The 23,838-nt window shown below is 53.5% G+C and overlaps 2 protein-coding genes and 1 long non-coding RNA gene across 31 annotated transcripts in view; 1 reads left to right on the top strand and 2 right to left on the bottom strand.

Annotated features, from left to right (window-relative positions):
- RALGPS1 (Ral GEF with PH domain and SH3 binding motif 1) overlaps positions 1-23,838 on the bottom strand; it is a 296,025-nt gene that overhangs the window by 79,870 nt on the left and 192,317 nt on the right. The window lies entirely within an intron of this gene.
- LOC309664592 lies at positions 15,241-19,349 on the bottom strand. Its single transcript, XR_014265945.1, has 3 exons — positions 19,224-19,349; positions 16,769-18,790; positions 15,241-16,496 (listed from the first exon to the last, which is right to left on the bottom strand). It is a non-coding gene; the product is annotated as an uncharacterized lncRNA (long non-coding RNA).
- Positions 19,542-23,838, top strand: part of ANGPTL2 (angiopoietin like 2) — a 33,953-nt gene continuing 29,656 nt past the window's right edge. The window contains exon 1 of the mRNA XM_082470102.1: positions 19,542-19,927. The gene's annotated coding sequence lies outside the window, so the exon portion shown is untranslated. The remainder of the gene's footprint in view (positions 19,928-23,838) is intronic.

Consider the following 23,838-nt stretch of genomic DNA (forward strand, 5'->3'; position numbering starts at 1 on the left):
GGCCCTTACGAGCAACACAGCCGTGACGAATTCCCATCCTTCCCCACAGCCCCATAACCTCATCTGTAAACGAGGGGGTTGGAACTTCTGGCTCTGACAGTCAAGAATGCTCTGATTCTAGAGACCAGTGTGCTATACACCCTGTCATGAAGTATAAGGCTGTGGACATGAGCACACACGTGCTGTCCCCAACGCCTGGACACGGCCCACTCACTCTGCAGCTTGAGGCTCAGGCCGCACTGCCTGCAGAGCCCCCCTGCCCACCTCGGGCCTCTCCTATGTAACAGTCAGTCGCTTTGTAATTAAAGGAGGCTGATCCCCATGATATTAGAGGCTTCCGTTCCCTGAGGGCTGCTGCCAGCTCCACATCACACCTCCCTGAACCCTCAGGCAGCCCCGTTTACAGAAGAGGGACCTGGGCTCAGAGAATTTGAACAACCTGTCTGAGATCACCTGGACAGCGAGGGACAGAGCAGCGTCCAAAGCCTCATCTGCCCAACCTGTTGATTACCTGACGCCTGCGCCCCCAGGCTCTGAGCACCGAGGCCCAGGGGCCACGTCTGCCCTACCCAGAGCCCCTCCCAGCACTACCGCAGTATCTCCTCCACCACAGGCTCTTAGTAAATATCTCCTAAATGAAAGAAGCGGGGCAGTGGGGGGCGGGGGGGGGAGATATGTAAATCAGAACCCTTTTAGTTGCAAGTGACAGAAACTCACCCGGAACAGCTTCAAAATGGGGAAGGACTTTAAGAATCCCAGAACAGCTCACAGGACCAGGGGCTGCACCACAGAATCCGGGCAGCCCCAGGACAGCCCCAGGGAGGCTGGCGCGGGGACTCGAGCTGGCGCTTGCTGCCTGCACAACCTACTCTCCCCACCTTGTACTGCTGCCCCTCTTGGGGCACGGCTGCACGCCTCATTTACTCAGACTCTCCATGTGGCAGAGGTCAGGCCACTGGCAGCTGTGGTGTCAGGATATGACAGCGCTGCAACCAAGGCAGAGAGATTCCCCCTCTCCCTGGCTTCAGAAAAACAAAACAAAACAAAACAAACAGGCAAAACTCTAACTGACCTAGTGTGAGCCCCCCCCCCCACGGGCTGGGGGCTAATGTGCTGTGATGGGGCCAGATTCAGGTGTGGTCCTCTGCGGTCAGGTGGTGGGTGAGAAGGAGACCTGTGAAAGCCCCGCACAGAGTGGCAGAGAGGGAGGAGCTCAGTAACACTCAGGAGACTCTCCCCTCCTGCTTGCTTCTCTCTCCTCCCACTTCATCACCTCCGCTGCCATGGCTCCCCTGGCTGGCAGCCCCGAGTGGGTCTCATCCATGTAAACGCCCCACTCTGGGCTGCCGCCAACCACACCTCTCCCACCCAGTGAGCTGAGGCTCCTTGGGCACTCCTGGGCCTTCCAGGCATCTGTGGGAAGTTCAGGTGGCCCGACTGGTGACTCCCAACCTGGGGTCGTTGGATGACTGAGGTCATGACTAGTTTATTGCAGAATTGGAGTCCACTGGGGGCACAGACATGAAATGCTTTATTCTTTCCAACGCCACTCCCCAGCTGCGCTGTGTTGACTCCCCTTTGCAATTTTGGGCAGCTGGTCCCTCAGTGAAATCTGGGCCAGATTCTGTAACTTTGCAGTCACTTTCCATTATTAGCATAGTAGCATTTCAAGATTTAAGACTCGGTTCTGTTTATTTGAAGACTTGATTCAAACTCCATTCAAAACTCATCTCTGTTCTCCCTTCCCCCCCTCCCCTCTCCCTGGGGGCTTGGAGGAGGTGGGATAGAGGATGCTCTGCTCTTTACCAAGGCCATTTTCTCTGTTTGAACCTCCTTCCCTAATGCCTTTCAGACTCCAGCAGACCTCACTGGGCCCACTCTCTCCGGGAGGCGGGGTGGGGAGTGAGATCCGCTCACACAGGGGTCGCCTGTCACTGGTGGGAGAAGCTGGTCTGGTCTGGTTCCCTCCGATGCAGGTGGTGATCTGGGTCTCCTAGGGATGCGCTCAGCTGTGTCCGGGCCCCTCCACGGCTGAAGGGCAGCCAGGCATCCTCTCCCTGCCATGAGGGGCACATGTCCTGACCCCTCTCTAGGCTGAGGGTCCCCCACGGCTTGGTGCAGTGGCCACCTGGGTAGCCACAGCTCCTGCTCCACTGCCAGCTTCTGCCCCCTTCACATGGAGACACAGTAACATCTGGGGTAGCTGCTGGCATCCTGTGAGGGCCACTGCGAACGGGAATGGGAGGTGAACCCACCTCTTCCCAGACGCCCGCGTTCTTTAAGCCTGGTGATTCCACAGATGCCCCCCTTCAGAAATCCCTACACCAGAAATAGGCACCAGTTTCCATGTTCAGTAGGACCTGAACTTCAGGGGCTTTGTGTCAATCACCCTCTCCCTCTTCTTCCCCAGAGAGGGGAGGGGGAGCTGAGAAGGATGCAGCCCCCTACTCTCAGCTGCCCCGGGGTGCTCCCGCGCTCCACGGTGGGCCGAGGGTCCTGCAGTCCCTCTCTTGTAGGAGGCACCCCAACCTTCGCAAAGGACTCTCCCGGAGCCTCCTCACTTGGCTCTGGGGAGGAGAAGCACCCGTCTCATCTCCAACTACCCTTGTTGTGAGTCCAGGACCCTTTCTCCTGCATGACGCCTCCCAGATTCACAGGGGTGGATGTGGGGAAGGGGCTGAGCCTGGAGGTGGGGCCGGAAACCGTCACCTCAGTTCCGTTCGACAAACATTATAGAGTTACTCTCAGCTGGTTGGAAGCTCTGGTTAGCTACGAGCTCGTTAACAAGAAGGGGGTGAGGCATTTCTTTTCACCTAACACCAGCAGCATGTTTCACAGAGACGGTTTCTATTGCAACAGTAAAGAAACAGAGCTCTGCATCAGTTCTGGGGGCAAGACCTCGCTCCTGGTGACCCTGGGCAAGACTTCTGACTCTCTGAGGCTCGGTTTCCTCATCTACATGATGTAGATCAGAATAGAGCTTCACGCTGTACCTGAACTTCACAGTACACGTGGCAGCTGTGATTATTTATAGGAGTGTTCAAAACCCAGAGTTAAGAAGAGACACGAAAGGGGTCCTGGGTGGAGGAGGGATCACAGGCTCGGTGTTCTCAGGCTGCGCCAGTTCTGGCAGAGGAGCCTAGCCCAGCGCCGGGTACACGCGGGCCTGTAACACGTATTTTGTTGAATGGGAGGTGTTCTCTTAATTCCAGAAGACTGTTCATCTGCTACTTATTAATGAGGTGTTCTGAACACAGATTTAAACTGCATTTGGTCCAGCAACCAAAAGAGACTGTGGGTCGCAAAAAAAAAGAAAAAAGGAGGAGAGACCCCTGTGTGTGTGGAGGGTCAGTGGCCCTGCCATCCGGGAGGGGCGGGAGCCGGCAGCTGTCTCCCGGCGCCTGCTGGAGCTGGATGGCAGCCGTGAATACTTTCTTTCTTAAGTGAAGCTCTTCTCTGTGTGTGCTGAATTGCGGCATTCACGGGGGGAGTGGGGACAAGAGCATTTACCAAGCGGGTACCAGGCATCCGTGGGTGCAGCCCGGGGGGCAGGGGCCGGAGACCTGGCTGGGCCAAGGCTCTAGCAGGAAAGGCCCACTCCTCCGGCCATGCCTCCGACCCCCATGGTAGGTGCTGGGCTGGGGGTGAGGGGACCAGATGAACACTGTGACCACAGACCTCGGCAGGGGAGAGACAAGGCCCAAAATAGGTTGAGTGTCTGAGGCGTCAGCTGGGATTCGCCCCTTCCAGCAAGTCAGGGCTCAAGCATTCTGTTTACCAAACGCTCTGCACACATAGAAACCGGGACGGTCCGGGTTCCACGTTACAGGGGATGGGGGCGGGGGCCGCCCCGGGGTGGGTGTCGAGGTGTTGAAAGCTTCTCTGACAATGCCAGGGAGGAGGGCCAGGTTTGGGGGTGCCCATAACGACCCTGGCAGAGGAAGAAAGGCGATGGCAGGCCTGCGGGCGGGCGGGCGGGGGCTCGTCCCTGCCGGGCGCACCCCACCCAGAGCAGCTCCAGCCTGGCAGGTAGCGGGAAGGGAGTGACGTCTGCAGACAAAGGCGGCTCTGAGGAGGGGAACGCCACCACCACAGCATGCTCTGGAGCCCGTGACAGTAATCGGAACCAGCTGAGGACGGAGCTGCGCTTCCAAGGGCTGCCAGGAAGAGGGATTTCCAGCGGCAGAAGCCTGGGGATGTTTCTCTACCCAGGAGCGCTCCCCTGCCCCGCTGCTCTTCTCTCTCCTGGGCCGAGGGTGGGTGGGCATCGGGGAGAAGGGCAGCCCCCTGGGGTGCACTGTGCCTCCTCCCTTGTGTCCTCCTCATGCGGCCTGGCTGCCCGTGCCACAGGCTCTGCAGATGTGGATACGTCCTAACTGGTGACAAGAACTCTGCGAGCTTGGTGCCTCCAAATGCCCGCTTTGCAGATGAAGACACTGAAGCACTGAGAGGTGACATGAACTGTTCAAGGCCACGCAGCTAGTAAGTGGTGGAAAGTCTGGTTTTAGAGCCCACACTCTATACCAGTACACTGGCCTGCCTGGCAGGAAGAAGAAGATGATGATGATGATGATGATGAAAAAATAAAGCACTTATTACATGGCAGGCACTTTGGATACCTTATGTCATTTCATTCTCATGACAACCCTATGAAACATAGGTATTATTTTTATTATCCCCAATTTACAGAGGGGGAAATGAAGGCACAAAAGATAAGTTACTTGCCCAAGGCCTTTCAGCCAGGAAGGGCAGGCCTTGAGCTCAAACCCAGGTCCCTCCGACTCCAGCACCCATGACTGTACCACCAAGCCCTTCACTTATCCGCCCCACAGCAATGACAACTGAGCACCCAATGCTGTGTGCCAGGCACTGGGGACCCAGGGGTGACGAGGTGACCGCCTCACCCATACAGCCTGCTGCGGGAGGGGAGAACACCAATCATACCAGTATATAAATAAACCTAAAATTCCAAGTGTGAAGGAAAGTGTATCTGGCCTGAGCGATGCTTCAGAAGGTTTTTTTTTTTTTGAGGGGGGAGCGGTGTTTGAAAATTTATAAAAGTAATTTCTGCAAGATGATTTATTATCTTTTTCATGTGCCTTTTATTTCCTATTCTGTGCCAGGAAAGCAGTTGGAAGTCAGGGACATGTTAATAAAATTGGCCGAATGAAGCTTGTTTCACAGTCCAGACATCACCTGCTGCTTAAACACCACATTTTCCCAGGTCAGTGACACCTGGCCATTTTGGTGAAGGAGAGGGAAAGGGAGAGACTAAAAGCCTCAAGCCAGCTCCTAGGAGATGGCTGCGAAAAGCCAAACCACACTTTCCTGGAGTGATGCATAACCGACACCTGCACGTGTAAAACAGCCGTCAGAAGTAGGGATGGGGCTTCCCTGGTGGCGCAGTGGTTGAGAATCTGCCTGCCAATGCAGGGCACACGGGTTCGAGCCCTGGTCTGGGAAGATCCCACATGCCACAGAGCAACTGGGCCCGTGAGCCACAACTACTGAGCCTGCGCGTCTGGAGCTTGTGCTCTGCAACAAGAGAGGCCACGACAGTGAGAGGCCCACGCACCGTGATGAAGAGTGGCCCCCACTTGCCGCAACTAGAGAAAGCCCTCGCACAGAAACGAAGACCCAACACAGCCAAAAATAAATAAATAAATAAATAAATAAATAAAAATTAAAAAAAAAAAAAAGATGTAGGGATGGTCACGGCTGGGCCACCCGGCCTCACGTTCTTGGCAAACTCATCTATCTTGAGCAGTGGTTCCCACAGCGCCGTCCTCGTGGGAACATTTTAGAAATGCACATTCTCAGGCTCCACCCCAGGCCTACAGAATCAGAAACTCTGGGGTGGCAAATTGTGTGTTAACAAGTTCTCAGGTGACTCTAAAGTTGCTAAAGCTTGAGAACCTCTCATCTAGGATGGGCTGGAATGATGAGCATAAGGGACCCACCGCTGATTGAGCGCCTACTATGTATCAAGCACACAACATCTCAACCTTCACAGTAATTCTGGGAACAAACAGCATTATCCTACAAGTGAAGAAATGAGGATCACAGCTTCCCTAACTTGCCCATCCTCACGCTGCTGGGAAGCTGAGAGCTTAAAGCCTGTTAACGGCTGTGGACTTTGGATGCAGACAGGCCCAGCCAGGTCCAAATCCTGACTTTGCCACTTACTGGCTGTGTGGCAGTGGGTCAACTCCCTAACCTCTCTGTGCCTGAGCTACCTCATCACTTAAAATGGAAGACAGTAAAGAGAACCTCTCCTGGAAGTTTCTATTTTTGAGGATTCAGTGAAATAATCCACTTAAAAGGCCTCCCACCATGCCAGGCACACAGTAAGTGTGCAGTAGACGGCAGATATTTTGTAAGAGCACAGACCTTGTAAGTCCCGAAGGCCTTTGAGCCCCCAAAATTGATGTGATCAAGTGCAGGCACTGACTCTCATGTACTTCACTCACAGGAGAGCTTTTCAGACTAGTGTAGTGCCCAGCTACTCTTATTTAGAAATAATTCTGTCAGATTTCTGGGACCTCGGCTGGCGAGAAGCAACAAATCAGGAGAGGGATGGGAGGCCGGGAAGGCAAGGTGATTGCTGCCTTGGAAAGAAGAGCTAGAAAAGTAACAACAAACACAGCTGCCTGGAGCTTACAGGCAGTAAAGTTAGTCTATTCAAGATGACTGAGTCACCAAGGAGAGTGTGATTAGCCAAGATTTTCAGAGGCTAGTGTGCTCTGTGTGTGTATGTGTGTGTGTGTGTGTCTATGTGGGTCTGTGTGAAAAGCTTAATGAGAATGGATAAAAATTTTAAAGCATTGGATGTTTCGAGAGATAACCTTGTAGCTTTCCAGTCACCTTGATTATCTAAAACGGCTTGGTCCTTGGAGCCGAGAGAGCTGAGGCTTCCCCACGACAGAGGCAGGTCACCAGGGTCTGAGAGGCCAGGCTCCTAGTGCCAGACTGCCCAAGTTCAACACTAGCCCACCACGTACCCACTCTGACCCTGGGCTAGTCAAGTAACTTCTTAAGCCTCAGTTTCTGCCTCTGAAAATTGGGTAATAATAAAGGAACCTATCTCTTGGGGTTGCTGTGAGGATCAGTAAGCACTCAGTAAATGTTACAAATCACATTTGAATGTGCACATGTGCACTTTCCACAAGCCTGCTTCCTGCCATGTTGGTTAAGCAGGCTTCACATACAGGCTGCAGACCAAGGCAGGGGCAGGGAGGCAACTCTATGACTAAAGGACTGTTGGTCGTGAGGCTCTGCGGGCGTGGTTCTGGGACCGACAGACAGGCAAACCAAAGAGGGAAAACTAAAGGAGGCCATCTGGAGAGATACAACATGACCAGTGATCTCCCGAGGACCCAGTGTGTTGGAAACCCAGGATAATGGGGCTCCCAGTTACTAAAGGAAGAGAGCCAGCATTTACTGAGCACCTACACTGTAGCCTGTATTGCACTAGGGTATTTGCACTCACGTTGATTCACTTATTCCTGCCAGCCATTCTGGGAAGGTGGTGTTACCATCCACAGCTGTTAAATGAGGATACTGAGATGCAGAGAGGATTGGTAACTTTCAGAAGTCACGTGGTTAATAAGAGGCAGAGGTAGAATTCAAGCCCAGGCCTGGCTGACCCCCATCAGGCCACCACGACAGCCATGGCCCAGCAGGGAGGGAGGGAGCTGGCGATACACCCGTCCTCACTTTCTTCCGTCCTCACTTTCTTCCCACCCTCTCATCACCTGCTGGCACCTGCCATTGGCCAAACCCAACCTGAAGCCAGAAGGCAAGGGAGCCCATCGAGGCAATCCATACAGGTCAGGCTCTGGGCCCGGGGCAGCAACTGGAGAATATCCAGCACAGGGGAAACCTGTCCCCTGCCCTCCAGGGTTTCAGCCTCAGAGCTGAGACTTATCCAGTCCAGCACAGGGAGGGTGAGAGGAAGGGCAGCGGGGGTGGTCTGGAGGCTAGCGGGGCTGAAGGAAGCCTCCTGCACCAGCTGCCCCTACTCCCTGCAGGGCCTGTGTGGGTGCCCCTGAGATGCCACACTCCAGACCTACTAGTCAGAGAAGCCAGGGCAGGTCTGAGAGCCTTAAGCCCAGGAAGATGCAGAAACAACCCATTCTGATTTTCAAGGGCCACAGCTACAAGTTCTCGCCTCTCCCTGACAGGGCCTGCTGCAAAGTTCCCCTTCCAGCTTTGGGGCAGCAGAGCCATGAATCTTTGCTGAAAACAATTTCCAGCAAGCCCAAGGAGACCCTGAGCTGTCCATGTCTCTCCAGATAGTAACCTTGTGAGTATCCACCTCAGGAGCTACCTCAAGGATGAAAACAAACTAGTTCAAGGAGTGGGGTAAGTGAATGGACTTTTCCAGTCCACTCCAGCCTGAGGGGACACAGAGGATCACATTAACAGCAACTCAAAAATGTTTTATAGATCCCACCAGCATATCTGTAGCACCTCAAACTCATTCCCAAGTTTCCCCCCAGTTATTTCTGGTAGTGTCTGGGGTAGGGTCTCCTCACTCCAGCTCCTTGTTGGCACCTGTTTCCCCACACTCCTAGAGGATGGTGCCCAGCACTACCCAACTGTCAGTGCTGGCTGTGGTCAGGGCTGCCATGTACAGCTGCACAGGGTGTGCACTGCCCAACTGGACAGGGCAGTGCCGACTGTGGGTCACTACCTTGTTCCCAGAACTCTACTTCTAGGGCTCCCAAGTGGCAAATCTTCAAGGTGCTTATCAGTGCAGCTCGATGCTCACCATATCAGAGTCATGCTGGGTTTCTGTCAGCTCTTCCTCCAAAACCTAGCCTGAGTCCAAGCACTGGTCACTATCTCCTTGACACTGCCCTGGTGCCAGTCCCCTTGCTTCTCCCCTGGACAGCCCCTCAAGTCTCCTAACGGTGTTCTCAGCTCCATCCTTATTCCGCCTGGACCACTCTCCACCCAGCACCAAGAGGGACAATGAGAAAACGCAAAGCAGTGCATATCATCTTCCTGCCTGCACCCCTCCAGGGGCCTTCACTGCACTCTGAATCCAACCGTAAGGCCTCACCTGGCCTACAGGACCTGCCCGGCTTGCCTCTCTCGCTCCGCCTCCCTCCACTCTCCTGCGTGGCCCCTCTGCTGGGCCACACTGATCTTTCAGGGCCAAGCTCATTCCCAACCCATTGCTTTTGCACGTGCTACTCCTTTGCATGGCTGCCTCCTTCCAGTCTTTGGGCCTTGGTTCACGTGACCCTCCCTCCTAGAAGCCTTCCCTGAGCACCCCGTTTAAAATAGCCTCCCTCCCACCCCCGCCCACCCCCATCTTTCCTATTCCATTAACTGGTTTCATCAGTCTGGAAATTATCTCATCTCTTCATTGTCTGCCTCCTTAAAGAGACATACACTCCAAAAGGCCAGGGGCTGTGTCTGTCTTGTTCACTGCTGCGTCCCCAGCTCCTGGCGCTGTAAACATGTGTGAAATAACTGAGCGGATGTCTCCCACAGAAGAGGGGGCCTTTGCTCCGCTCCACGGCACTTGCTGAGACTTGTGGCCCCGAGTCTCACGGTTCAGCACTGCGTGAGCCCTGGTCTCACCACGAGTGTAGTGAAATCAGCTCCTCCGGCCTCTGCTGAGAGCCCTCGATGTCCAGAGCTCAAGCGCAAGCTGCTCTCTGGGAGCCAGGCCGGATTCAGGCTCCATCCTGGTGGCACCGGAGGTCCACATGCCTGGGTCTGCGTCTTTGCTCCATCGCTTCAGCTGTAGGCCCTTGGGCAAGCTACTTAATCTCTCTAAACCTTATTTTCCTCAGCTCTAAAAGGAGGAAAGCGGTGCTTCTTACCACCTGGAGTTGTTGTGAATATAAAGAAGATAATTCACATGGACCTTTCGCACAGTGCCTGCACCCAGTAAACGCTCAACCAGTGTCGCCGCCATTACTAGTTCCCATGAGGTTGTCTCCCACGTGTTCTTCCGGGACCCGAGCGCAGCCACCCTCCCCTATCTGCTCAAGCAAAGCAAATCCAGAGCCCCCCTCAGGCGCTGGCTCATCGTTTTGGATGCCAGCTATGGATAACTCTGTGAACAGCAGCTCCCTATGGGTCCACTGAGAAAGATGAAATGAGGGATTTAAAGAGAAATGATTAATATCTGTATCCACAGAGATGCACACAACATGGGCCTATCCTCAAGGAACTCACAGTGCAAGAGAGGAGAGCAGATCTGCAAGCGAACGCATCCACTGGGAGGAGGGGGCAACGTTGGCGCCGAGCGGTGGCCCCGTGGACTCAGGTGGCCCCCTGCAAACACGCAGCCCGAACGCTACAGAGAACCTCACATCAAGTCAAGTCAGATTTTATCACCAAATGAACTTGTGCCAAACTTCTAAAAAAAGGCTTGCTGGGGTTTTTGGTTTGTTTGTTTTTTCCTTTTTCAGCGATTTGGGGTTCTGAATTTGCGGAGGAGGGAGTGAGCTCTCGCGGTCAGGGGCGAGTCATCCATCAGGTGCAGCAGGCACAGGGCCGGGGCTTACGGTACTATCAGGGGCCCCCAAATGTTCTAGCTTCTTTTAAAATGAGAGCAAAAAGTGAAATTTTAGGTCAGAAAATGCTTTACTATATAATGCTAACATATTTGTCCTTACACCAATGCAGTCATGGAAGATGGTTTTTAATATTTTTAGTGGGGGAAGGAGCTCACCAAGTGCCCAGGGTGGGAGGGAGTTGCGGGCCCTGCTTGGAGCGCCGCCCGCACAGACCCCAGGAGGACTGGCTGAGATAAGGCCAGGGAACGGACGGGCACAATGCCCGATACGGAGTAAACAGTAAACGATGACGACAGTAACGACCATGATATTTTCACAGTCTCTTTTTTCTCACCTACAAAATGGAGTAACTGCTGCCCTCCCCACCCCCAGGCCTGCCATGAGACTCAAGGGAGACAACAAACACCAAAACACTTTGGGGACCAGCCCTGCCGGCAGAGGAGAGGGGCTAAGACTGGGGACACCGACCTCATCCACTTGGACCAGGAACATGAGTGGACGTCCCTCTGCTGCCTCACCCACACCTGGCAGGATGGCCCCGAAAGGCCCATCACAGGTACTGCCTTCCTTCCTGTACCTGCCTGGCAGACGGAGCAGTGGAGAAGGGGGGAGGGCAAGGCAGGGGCAGGGGCACCTGGGAGCCAGATCAGTGGAGGAGGGAGTTACTCAGGACCCCCAGAGCCAGCTTGGGGCAGGCCTGGGGCAGCTCGTCAGGGGTTTAGACACAGCCTCACCATGTCAGGGCGGCTGTCTTTCTCTCCTTGGTCTCCTCCCCGCTCTCCTCCTAGGTAGACTCCCAAATGGTGCTCCTTGCTGCCCTCACCCCCGAGACCCTGAGTCAGAAACCCTGGATGAGCTTTAGAAGGCTAGTATTCCCCTGCAGTCATTCAACAGTCATTCAATAGCATGTGCTTCTATGCACTAGGCCTCAGGTGAGATGCTCAGGCCAGAGCCCAGAATGAGGCAGCCCCAGGCCCAGCCCTCGGACCTCTATGATGACACCAGCCCACCTCCCCGCCAGCGCCAGCACCTCTGCTTCGTGATCCCACCCTGGCCTCATGCCTGGGGAGCTCACTCCATCAATCTCTTGCCAGAAGCCCTCATTTATCTGCTCAGCCACCTCGCTTGGCCTCAGGACGGATAAGCAAGGTCGGCAACAGCTTGGCTACTCCTCGGGATGAGAATTTCAGCAGGTATCTATTTGTAAGCGAACTGGGGTCCTTTCCCACTGACCGTAAAACTGCCTCCAGTCCCTCATCTCCTGTTTAGGACAAAGGTCCTGTCTGATACGGACAACAGTGTTCCAGAAGCAACCGTTTTTAAAAATTTTATGCTGGATGGGGATGATTTTAAACAGCTTTGGAAATTTCCTGTGAAGTGTTTGTTACGAACCTACGAAGAAAACCAGGAAACGAAAATTAAATCTCTCCTGTCTATGTTCTTCAGTCTCCCCTCTTGGGGACAAGCCCCCACGTGAGCTGCAGGGTGAGAGAGAGGCGACAAACCAAATGAACATTCCTTAAGATACTGTTACGAAGACAAAATGAAAACCAGTCAACTGAAGTCTCAGCAAATTGGCTTCGGGCAAATTGGCCTGGAGCCCATAGTTGGTGCTCAGATGGGGTTTAATAAGTACCTGTTGCCTGAGCAGCGAATGTGTTTGTCAGGTGATGTCCAGGCTTGAGAAGAGGCACTGCCCTGACTCTGTCCCCTGGCAGGCGTGTTGGGAAGTCGCGAATGAGATGGACGAGCTGACAACAGGCTCTCCAAACTGCTTTGTAACTGAGCATGCACCTTGCGCTGACATTTGGACAGACTTGCCCGGCAAGCACTTAACAGACACAGTGTCCTCGAAGGGCTTTCCGTGTGCTGGGACATCCTCTGTGACACTGGGTAGTATAGGATGACTATTAGCACTGTCTTAGATACTTCCCATAAAAGAAGTCTCCTAACTTCTCACCAGGAAACATGTGGCTCCCCTGCCAGACATGAGGCAGCAAGTCACAGGACCCGACCACGAGGCCTCCAGGAGAGGAGGGGACCAGCTGGCTCACGCTCAGCTCAGAGGCAGCTGTGTCATTAAATCTGGATGGATGGACGCTTCTGGCAGTTCCACAGCCTCCCTGATGCTCAGACACTCCCGTAGGCCTTTCCAAGACCAGCTGACCTGGAGAGGAGGGGCCCTGCCTTTTTGTCCCTCACCCATGGCTCAGCCTCACTGCAGCCTTGATCACTAAAAACTGCCACACTTCCTCGAATCTGAGAAGTCGTCAACCATTAAATGGGCCATGTTCTAGTAAAAGAGAAAAAGTACTGCCAATTAAACCCTGATACGCTACTAACTTTAAGATGCCTCTTGATTTCAGAGATCCTAAAACAAGAAAAAAGTGTTAAAAAGTTAGAATCGAAGAAATGTAAGTTGTTTTCAGGACAACACAACCGTGTTCCTGCTATCTTTGATGTAAGTCTTCATCACAGTCCCATTACAGCCTAGCCGTGTGGCCTGGTGCAAGGAAGCTCACTTTGCCAAGCCTCACTCTTCTCGTTAGTAGAACAAAATAGTAATACTTCCCTCATAGGGTTTTGGGAGGAGAAGAAAAAAAAGATACCTATAAAATACCGAGCTTGACACCCAGCCCATCGCAGGTAGCTACGTAAGGTGCTCTAACAAGGCTTGTGAGGCCACACATTTCTTTCATCTTCTAGTGCCCTGGTGGGTACACTGAGCTGAACCAATCTATGAATTATAGGGGCTGATATTTCCCAACAGACTATGACCAAGAACAGGGAGGGCAGACAACTGAATTAAGGACCACCAACCAGCTGGCTAGGTTTATGGTAGGGCATCAATAAAAAGCAGGAGGTTTGGGTGAGAAGGCGAATTCAGTTGGGATGTGGGGAGGTCCAGTTCCTGAAAAGGAGGAGTAGATTGTATTGAACTAACCCTCTGGTCAGTAACAATGATAAAAGCTGGACAATATACGAAAGACAACCGCTTGAAAGCACTTGAAAGCAATCCAAAGCAATAGAAGCTGGAGGAGACATGGTCCTTGAAAGACAGGAAGCACACTAGGGTATTTCCCTATTCAAGGTGATACACAGAATGACAAAACAGAATGCAGCAGCATTACTGGCTGGGAAGAAGAGAAAGAGATTGGACCTTGAGGATGGAAATTGAAGGGGAAAATGCTAGAAAGGAGAAAGCCACAGAATGAGGAGCTCCAAAACTACTACATAAATTCCCCTTGACTCCTTAGTTAACCCCTAAATTGTATACATGGAGAGAGAAAGAGAGAGAGAGACAGAGAGACAGAGAGAGAGAGAGAGTCCTGGGAGCCCAAAAGAAAGCAGCAGCTGAGAGGCAGAAAGTTCAGCAGCTGCCTGAAAGATGGAGTTTGGAGTTCAAGCCCTGCCAAGTTAATGGGGCTTAGCCAGCACTTAAGGCTCTCAATTTAATCCCAGAAAGGCCATGCCTTACAAGTGAACACAGGATTAAGGGTTATACTCTAGGATTAAGGGCAAAACCAAAATAAACCTACCTGAACAAAACCTAAAAACCAAGCCTCCACAAGATCAAGGGAATATGCCAGTAATTTAACTGCCTGCCAGAACAAAACACAACATTCTTGAGAGGAAGACAATAAAATACTGAGTCTTTTCAACGTAGCATCCAAAATGTCCAGCATACAACTTAAAAATTATAGGCATGTGAAGAAGCAAGAAAATGTGTCCCACGATCAAGAGAAATAATAAAATTAGACCCACCAATGACCCAGATGTTGGAATTAGTAAAGAAGGACTTGAAAATGTGTACATGTTATAAATATGTACAGGGTTTTCACAAAATGAAGTACAGAATGAACACATGGATAGAAAATCTCAGAAGAGAAATGGTACACATAAAAATAAACTAAGTGGCAATTCTAAAACCAAAAGGGTACAGCACCTGACATAAAACATAATTTGGATAAAATTAACAGCAGATTAAATACTATAGAATAAAGGATCAGCAAACTTGAAAGCCAGGTAATAGAAATGATCCAAACAAGCACAGAGATTTTTTTTTTTAAAAGATAAAGATAAATAAATGGTGCTTCAGTGACCTGTGGGACAACACCAACTGTGTAAGTGGAGCTCCAGAAGGGGAGGGGAGAGAGAATTGTGCAAAAGAAATATTTAAAGGAATAATGGCCCCCAACCTCCCCCGCCAACACATTCCCAAATTTAGTGAAAAATATCAACCCACAGATCTAAGAAGCTCAGTGAATCCCATACAGAATAAATACAAAGAAAATCAAACCTAGTCACATCATCGTCAAATTACTGAAAATCAAAGATAGAGAGAAATCTTAAAAGAAGTCAGAGGGGAAGAGACCCACCACGTACACAGGAACAACTACAAGGAAGAGAGCTGACTGCTCATTAGAAACAGTGTAAGCCAGGAGACAATGGAAAGGCGTTTCAAAAGTGCCGAAAGGAAAAAAATCAGCTTGGGAAATGTGAAGCCTGAAATGCTGGTAAGACTCTGAGGTTGCGAGGTACAGCAAAACCCCCCTCCCAAGCACCCCTGTCTACGTAACACACATTATTCGTGCACTTCCCCTCCCTCAGCCCCCAACCCTCATACACAGCTATCTCAGTAGAACATCCCAACAGGATGGATTCCCAACAGGTGGATGGAGTTAGAGTCTGTCATACAGAGTGAAGTAAGTCAGAAAGAGAAAAACAAATACAGTATGCTAACACATATATATGGAATCTAAGGAAAAAAAAAAAAAAAAAAGGTCATGAAGAACCTAGTGGCAAGACGGGAATAAAGACACAGACCTACTAGAGAATGGACTTGAGGATATGGGGAGGGGGAGGGGTAAGATGTGACAAAGAGAGAGAGTGGCATGGACATATATTCACTACCAAATGTAAAATAGATAGCTAGTGGGAAGCAACGGCATAGCACAGGGAGATCAGCTCGGTGCTTTGTGACCACCTAGAGGGGTGGGATAGGGAGGGTGGGAGGGAGGGAGATGCAAGAGGGAAGAGATATGGGAACATATGTATATGTATAACTGATTCACTTTGTGATAAAGCAGAAGCTAACACACCATTGTAAAGCAATTATACTCCAATAAAGATGTTAAAAAAAACCAAAAAACTGTAACTGTCAGGAAGGTGATAAATAGGAAAACACATCAAATTTACACAAACTGTGGGACATAATTAAGATTCTTTGTATTCTGCCACCATGTAAACATCACACATCTTTTTCATTCTGGTAAAAACTATAAAAAGAAAAAGAAAGATTCCCTTTTCCTCAAATGTTTTAGTCACATGACACCCGTCCAACAGGCAGGTGGAAACGCAGGGATGGTGCTCACTGAGGTCAGGAGGATTCCAAGATCCGGGAGCCGTCAAGGTGGAAGCTTGACCAGGAGGTTCCGGGTAAGAGTGGGGAGGAGCCTGGGGGCAGGGAGAAGCAGCGGCAATTTCCCGAGCAATGCCGAGTGCCAGGCACCGTGCTAGGCGCCTTAGGTATGTTATCTTAATCCTCACACTAACCCCTAGGAGTCAGTCTCATCATTGCCTTTTTTAACATGAGGAAACAAAGTTTGAGAGAGAATTAGAAAGTTGCCCAGGTTAGTGACAGAGCTGGGATTTGAGCACAGGTTCGTCAGCCTCTGAGCCACAGCTCTGTACCCTCCCCCGCCAGCCATCCGTTTATTCACTCTGCTGCGCTGGGCTGGACAAAAGGAGAGCTCCCCACGGCCCACGCCACACATGCCCCCGTGCTCAGGGGACTCCCGGGCAACTAAAACGACCAGAGCCAACATTACTGAGCACTTACCATGTGTGTTACACTTAACGTGTCACATCTTATTTAATTTTCACAACAGCCCTGTGAGGTACATCCTTACATCATCTTCATTTTCCACATGAGGAAAGTGAGGCTCAGTGCTCCTGGTGGTAGAACCAGAATGTGACTCCCCAGCTCAGGCTCCCCAGGGGTGTGCTTGATTGCCCCAGGCCACCAACAGGGCAGGGGGTGAGGAAAGATGGGCAGGGCACGGCCACCCTGCTGTTCCTTTCCCACTTGGTGGGATCCCAGGAACTTGGAATTGTGAAAGCAGATCTGTGTAGTAACCAAGGGACTTGGGCTGCACCTATTCCCAGAGCGGGGTAAAGTCCTGGGAATGCTTCCTGCCCCGGGGGGTCCCATCGCCTCCAATCACCTCTCTCACCAGGACAGCTGCAACCAACTCCCAGCAGCTCTGATGCCACGGCCGCAGCGCCTGTCCATCCAGTCAACACCAGCGTGGCCTTCTTAAAAACAAAAGCCGGAACCCTGTCCTGCTCAGAACCTTGCAGTGGTTCCTGACTGCCCTTGGGATGAAGTCCGCCCTCTGACAAGGCCTCATCCCCTGCCACGCTCCCCTCCTCTCCCCCGCACCGCACTCCTCTCAGCTCCTGGAAGAACTCACAGTTGCTCTTGCCTCAGGGTCCGCTCCTGTTACTACTGCAGTGTAACAAATTACCACCAAAACTTTGGGGCCTAAAATAACCATTTCCTTATCCTCATGGGTTCTGTGGGTCAGGAATTCAGACATGGAACACTAGGATGGCTTATCTCTGCTGCCTGACGTCTGGGGCCTCAGCAGGAAGACGTTATAGCTGGGGATGACTCAATGGCGAGGGGCCTCTTTCCTCCCATGTCTGGGGGTTGATGCCAGCTGCCAGCTGGGACCTATGGTGCATGCAGTCTTCACACGGCAGCTTCCCGGTAGCTGGACTTCTTGGGGTCCAGCTTGGCTCATGGTGCCAACACAGAGTGTGCCAGTAAACAAGGCAGAAGCTGCACTGCCTTTTTTCACCCAGTCTTGGCAGTCAGGTAGTGTCACTCCCACTGCATTCTACTGGTTACAAGCAAGTCAGAAACCACCCAGATTCAAGGGGAGGGGGCAGAGATCCTACCTCTCATTGGGAGGAGTGTCAAGGTCTCACTGTGGCGGGGAGATATTGTTGGGGCCACTTCATGCGCTATTCTCTCCGCCCAGGCCATCCTCCCTCCAACCTCACCACCTGCTAACTCTGACCCATTCTCCAGGTTTCAGCTGAAGCACCACTTTGTCAGGGACCTGCCCTGACTGCTTAATCAGACATCCTGCTTAGATACTCCCTGTGCCCGGCACTTCTCAGGTGCCCGAGTCTGTCTGTCTGTCTCCCCTCCGGCCTGTGAGCTCTGTGAGGACAGGGACTTTGCCTTCCTGGTGCTGGCTCAGAGCAGGTTCCCAAAAAATAAATCCTGGAAAAGAGAGTCAGCGAGAGAGAGAGGAGGAGGAGGAGGGAGGGAAAGAAGGGAATACGCCTGCATCCAGGCTGTCTAGGGTGCAGCTCAGAAGAAGTTAGACCCCTCTCATATGCTCCGGCTGATCTTGAGCCCCCAGCCTGCCATGGCCCCACCAGGACCCTCCAGACCCTCTGGAAAATCCACAGGGCGGGCAACACCTTCACCCCCCGCAGTCGACGTGGGGAAGCTTTCTGTGCCATCCTGCTGTCTGGCTAATGTGGTGGCCTGTAAGATGCTGGGGTCTTCTGGCAAAGAACACCTTTGCCAGAGGACAAGGTCTGAGCAGGATGGGAGAAGCTGAGGCAAGAAGGAAAGGTGCTCTCCTTCTGCAAAGACAGGAGTGGTGATCCTGGGGAGGGGAGGAGCGTGGTGGACCCAGGAACGTGATACACTGTGCCTAGCGGTGCGGAGAACCCCACTAAAGTTTCTCTCCCAATCTGTACCCAAACATCGTCATCACCACCACCATCATCACTACAAATGTTTTAAAAGGGAAAGAAGAGTTACCACCAACACTGCACAAGGCTGCTGTCCAGGCAGAGGACAAACCTGCCCTGGCTGCTCCTTCCCAGGACTCGCCTCCTCCCACTCAGCAGGCCCGTGCCCCCCGCCTGTGCCGATGAGCCTGTAGGGCCGCTCGCTGCGTGGGGTCCAGTGCTGTCTCCTCTCTTGCTCTGACTCCACAAACATTCATGAGCTCCGTCTCGGGGGCAGGCTCTGTGCTGAGGGTGCCGATGGACTCCCATCATGTGTTCCTCGAAGAGCCAGGCGGGAGGTCCCAGCGGAAGTTCTGGGAGCGTGAGCCCTGGCCTGCTGGACGCCAGAGTCCTGAGTTCAGTCCACTAAGGCCTCCTCGCCCTACGCCAAGGCCTTTCCTGCATGACCTCATAGAATCCTCGCTGCAGCCCTTGGAGGTAGATTACTTGCTTTAGCTCATTTACTGATGCATGAGAGGGATGCCCGGAGAGATGCAGTGACTCAATCAAGGCCCCTCAGGTGGGAAGTGACGGAGCATTTCCCCAGCGCCGCCCCCACCCCAGCCGGTGGTACTTCCACTGTCCCAAGCCACTGCTTCTCCCTAACTTCACAGCCCAGATCCTGCTGGCTGCTGTGCAGACAGCCTGGGGCTCCCCCCACCCCAGGGTTTAGAGGCGAGAGTGAAGCCTCCAAGAAGGGTGGCTGACGGGGAGAGGCCGTCTGTGCGGGGCTGCCCTGCCTGCCCACCTGGGACTCTGCGGGGCAGGCCCGGAAGAGGCAGCGATCCAGGGGAGGACCCGGCTCCCTGCAGCCCACACGCCATCCCGCTGCCTGCACAGCTGGGGCGGATCTAAACCCATTACCTGAGTCAGAGGGGAGGCTCTCTGCCTCGGCAGAGCGCACCCGGGGCTGCCCGGGCTTTTGGGAGCCGTTGGGCCAGGGAGCAGAGCTGGCCCGGCTGCTCGTGCCAAGGAAGGAGGGGGCCCGCCGAGGCCGCCAAAGCAGGCTGGGGCGGGAGGGACCAGGCCAGCTGGGGCCGGAGCTAGTGTGACATCACCGGGCGGCCCGCCTCTGTCTGGGGCTGAGGGGAGGCCCTGAGCCTTTCTGGGGCCTGGGGGATCCTCTTGCACTGGTGGGTGGAGAGAAGTGCCTGCAGCCAACCAGGGTCAGGCTGTGCTCACAGTTTCCTCCGGCAGCATGTAAAGGCTCCACAAAGGAGTTGGGAGTTCAAATGAGGCTGCCGCAGACAGCCTGAGGATGGACCCTGTGCCCTGAGCAGTGCCGCCTGAGCTCCGGACCTGCAGAGCATGGCACTGCGGCAGCTGCCAGCCCCCGCGAGAGAAGACAGGTTGTGAGCCACCCGGCGGGACCCCGGGCCAGCCCCCGCCCCATCCCCGGCCGGAGCCCCGCTGTGGAGGCAGAGCGGAGCGAGCAGAGGCCAGTGAGGCAGGGCTGCTCTGCGGCCGGTCCAGCCTGCGACTCAGGGAGGCCATGGCCAGGCTGCCCCGCTGACGGCCGAGGTGAAGCATGTGAGAGGCTGCCCCGGGAGCCAGGCAGGAGGGAAGAGGTAAGAGCCCGACTCTGTGGCACCGAGGGACGGGGGCGAGAGGCAGCAGCTGGCTCCGGGTCTCTGGGTTCAAGAACCCTGACCCCTCCAGCCAGGGAAGGGGATGCTCGCAGCTGGGCCCTCCTGCTTTCGCTTGGAGCCAAACAAGGCATCTGCTGGGACAGGACCTGTGGACACCTGGGCAGAGGGTGGCGTTCCGGGGGCGTGAGGTCATGGCTGGGGTTTTGAGGGCTCCATCAGTAAGCCCCACTCTCCTTCAGACAAAGAGCCTTTGGGGTGGAGGCAGGCGGCTCCTGGGCAGGGCTCCGCAGCCGGGGTGTGTGCGCGAGCGAGCGTGAGCTTGTGTGGATGGTTGCCCTTGAGGGGCCAGCGGGCCGATGGAGTCACGGACACAGGGCTAGCCCGAGGACTCCGGAAGCTGTTTTTCAGTTTTGGGTTCCTATGCACCCTGGCTGGAGACTCTGCTGAGGCAAAAGCAAAAGCAAACGCTGTCCTGCGAGAGCCCGGAGCCCTCGTTCAGAAAGTTCCCTGGAGCTGAGCAGCCTCTGCTCATGCCCTCAGCTGGGGAGGAGAGAAGCGGAGGGGTCCAGAGCCGGGAGGGACACATCAGCCAGAGGTTCCTGCCGCTGTGACTCAGGGCACAGCGCTGCCCTGGTTTCCCGGCGGGTCCAAGGACGTCTGGTCCCTCCTCGCACAGGACGGGACGGGATGGGACGGGACAGAGCCCCAGGTCTCCAGCAGGCTGTACGTGGCCTGGCCAGGGCACAGGGGAAGACGAGGCTTCCCCGGCACCCGGCAGGGGGACGGTGCAGGCTCTGCATTCTGAGTCCCTTGAAAGCGCTCGTTAGATAACATTTCCAAACAGAAATTCTTCACTGATCCCTCCCTTCTCCTCCTGTGATATGTGTGTCACGGGTCAGCTATTGCCTCTGCTGTGGGATTATGAGAGCTCCCAGAGGGCAGTTCGGTTACTCAGAAAAGGATCCCCTTTCACCGGGGCTCTGAGGAAAGTTGAGAATGCCACTTCCGAAGCTGGCCAAATGCTCCCCACATGTATTTTTCCAAATTGAGACAGAGTGAGGTAGTGCTCACAAGCTAGGCTCAAATCCTAGCTCTTCTACTTATGAGCTAAGTGACCCTTGCAGATCATTTAGCCTCTCTAAGCCTCAGTTTCCTTATCTGTAAAATGGGATAACAGTAATGCCCATCTCTCGGTAACAACTAACACTTACATTGCACTTACCAACAGGTAGAGTCCTCACAACCACCCTATAACACGGGTACTGTTAGTCATCACCATTTCACAGGTGAGGAAACTGAGGCACAGAGGTTAAGTGTTGTGCCCAAGGCCACATGGTTAGCAAATGCCAGCACCAGCACTTGAACCCAGCACTCTGAACCACGCTCCATTGCTTTCTAGGAGGAGTGCATGGGATCGTGACCGGGAAGGCCTTAGCATGGTACCTGGTGTGTGGCAAAGCCTCAGAAAACATTAGTCACTGAGTACCATGAGCCATAACAATCAGAATTGCAGAGAGAGAAGAGCAGAGACCCAGATTCTCTCTCTATCCTCGATACATTCTGCTGGGGTTGTCAGGAAATCCCACCAGGCTGAGCCAGTGCTATGACCACTACTGCCACCCACGCTGGGGATCCTCCCAGGAGCCCGAGGAGGGGGGCTTTATGTCTGGGGCAACTGCAGCACATCCAGATCCTAGAAGTCCACACGAAGGAGGAGTGCAGATGCACTGACAAAAGGACCTCGGGTGCATCTGACACCAGCCTTACAGTAAGAACATCCTACCCCTCACACAGCACTACTCCCCTGCGTGCTGGTCCGCTCACCAGAACCAGCAGGGAGGAAAGCGAGCTACCACCGTGCTGCAGGAGGTCCACAAAGCGGGAGGACCAATGCCAGGCCTGCCCTGGGGTTGCAGAGGGTGAGGCAGGGACCCCTCCCCCAAACTCCACCCCCATCACCCAAGTCTGGCCACAAGATAGATGGCCAAGTCTGGTGGATTTCACACCAGCCAACACTGATGCATCTTAGCCCCGGACAGTAGCTTCTCTCCTGTGGCCCCAGAGGTCCCTGAACTCTTGGAAGCATTTGGAAAGGCTGACATTAAATATATGCTTCTCTAGCACAAGGCCTCTGGGGCTGCGGAAGCTGCAGGTTTCCTGGCTCCACCCGGGAACCACGGTGGCTCACTATGCTCTCTGGGCAGCCCGGGCCAAGTAGAGACTCTGACCTCACAGGCCTGCCTAACACAAATTAGCTTAATTATTACTCAGTAAAGGCAGACAAAAATGTGTGAAGCACATGGCCCAGGAAGGGACTGCACGGTATTCCTGCACTTTCATGGGCAGAGCAACTAAGCCATTTCTCCATCCACTCCTCCATCACACAATGATTTATTAAGTACCACTGGGCTAAGTAAGGCACATGCAGTATCTCATTTCATCCTCGCTACAACCTTAGGAGGTAGGTTCCAGTTTTAGCATCACATTTTACAGATGAGGAAACAAAGGCTCAGAGAAGTTAAGCAACCTGCCCAAGGTCACACCGTTGGTGATTCTGTGGGATGTGGACCCTGGTCAGTATGGCTCCAAAGTCCACGCCTTTCCCTGCCTCACTCCACTGCCCTGTTCAAGGTGTCTCGCAGTCAAGTCTATTACGGTTGGTGTCCTAGAGACGCTGCACCATCCCATCTGAAAGCCACGTGCTTACCTGCTTATGTCATAGGAGCCTACCTCTGAGACAGTACAGGCCTCATCGCCACCCCTCTTACAACCAAGCCTCAGCACAGCTACACAGCACGCCTGCGGTAGCACAGTCAATGAGAGGTGGAACTGGGTTCCAAGCCAGGCTGCCTTAGCTCAGAACCCTGCGCAGCTGGTGCTCTGTGCTGCTGCGCCGCCCCCCCCCACCCCCACCACCACCACCACCGGCAGCTCCATGGAACTCTGCACCAGCTCAGTGGGGCAGAGCCTCGGGCCAGCAGTCATCTATGTGCCTGAGATACCACTGGTGTGTTTCCCATGTTCCTAACTTGGAGACTTCAAGGGCTGCAGAACCTGAGCTCAGGTCTTCAAGGCCTACACCGGCCACACTTGAGCAATTCCGGAGAAGAGATCCAAGAGCCACAACTGGCAGCTACAGCAGAACAAACAGAACAGGCAGCAGCCCCGCCCACGGCAAGTACATTCAGCTTCTGGCCTCTCTCTGAGTCACAGCCCACTTTGTCCAAACTGGTCTCAATTGACAGCAGTCAGATGGGGAGGCGTTCTGCTTCACGACGCCCACAGCCCAGTGGGAAGAGGGAGAAGGTGAATCTAATAATCACACAAACGCACAACAGTGGGAGACCTGTAAGGAGGAGGCGTGTGGCGCTAAGAGGGAACTGTGAGATGCGTGGCGCTGTCCCCATTTTACAGAAGAGGGAACTGAGTGTCAGCGGGTGCGGCACCTCTGCCAAGGTCTCTCCACTAGCGGGCCAAAAAGCAAGGATCCAAGCCCAGATCTGGGCCCATTCCACCCCAGCCCACTGCCATCCTGGACGAACACACTGCGGGAATCTCAAGAATGAATCAATCCATTGAATAGCATTTCTTTTCTGCGAATTTATATGAAACACCCCAAATAGAAGGGTTATTCAGCCACTGGCAGCTAGGAGTTTGTGGTGATAGATGGGTCACATCAGAACCTCATTCTGAGGGTAGTTTCTATGACAAAACCACATTCCCACACAACGACCATAAGCTGTATGACTGACTTAATAACAGCCTTGGGAGGAGAGTTAAAATGTTACAATGTCCCGTTCCACGTACACATCAGTTTTAAGACACATTCTGATCACAGACATGTTAACATGCTGGGTGGGGGGAGCCAGGCCTCTCACAATCAAGCTATT

The sequence above is a fragment of the Balaenoptera physalus genome, assembly GCF_965194825.1.
Source record: "Balaenoptera physalus genome assembly, chromosome: 7".
NCBI lineage: Eukaryota > Metazoa > Chordata > Mammalia > Artiodactyla > Balaenopteridae > Balaenoptera > Balaenoptera physalus.